The following is a 588-nucleotide window of genomic DNA, read 5'->3' as shown; positions in this document are numbered from 1 at the left end:
CTATTTTTCAGGTTATCTGTTGTGTTTCGGGATCTCATTGTGTTGCTTTCCTTAACAGGTGCACGTGCACCTCGGGCACTTGTGGACCAGAAGTCTTCTGTTATCAAACACAGCCCCACGGTGAAGAGAGAATCACCCTCTCCTCAGGGACGGATCAATAACACAAGGTATTCGTTCAAATGTGCAAACTTTTCAAGAGATGTATGACAGCCCCGTGTGCAATATTGCTGTCTGTTTACGAATGGCCTTTACTGTTGAATGCATCTGAGCCTGTGGTATCGATCCAGTGAAAACCAGCAGTTCTTGAAGGAGGTTGTACAGAGTGTCTTGGATGGACAAGGCGTCGGCTGGCTCAACATGAAGAAAGTGCGCCGCCTGCTGGAGAATGAGCAGCTCCGTGTCTTTGTGCTGAGTAAACTTAACAGAGTGAGCCAGTCAGAGGAAGACTCCAGACAGGAAATCATTCGTGATGTGGTATGATGATTGTTTCAACCCTATCATGTAACTTTTCGTGGTGCGATGCAGATAACGAAATGACAGCTCTTTTAATTTCAGTGTTTTGTCACAATATGGTTTATTATATATTAA

At 44.6% G+C, this 588-nt stretch overlaps 1 long non-coding RNA gene across 1 annotated transcript; it reads left to right on the top strand.

The window, feature by feature from the left end:
• The first annotated feature begins 42 nt into the window (after positions 1-42).
• On the top strand, positions 43-446 carry LOC109508776 (uncharacterized). The gene is made up of 2 exons (XR_002166775.1): positions 43-167; positions 288-446. It is a non-coding gene; the product is annotated as an uncharacterized LOC109508776 (long non-coding RNA).
• Positions 447-588: the final 142 nt, after the last annotated feature.

The sequence above is a fragment of the Hippocampus comes genome, unplaced genomic scaffold (genome assembly GCF_001891065.2).
Source record: "Hippocampus comes isolate QL1 unplaced genomic scaffold, H_comes_QL1_v1.1 C16605310, whole genome shotgun sequence".
In the NCBI taxonomy this organism is placed as follows: Eukaryota; Metazoa; Chordata; class Actinopteri; order Syngnathiformes; family Syngnathidae; genus Hippocampus; species Hippocampus comes.
The sequence above is the reverse complement of the archived record's forward strand: the minus strand, read 5'-3'. Positions and strand labels throughout refer to the sequence as shown.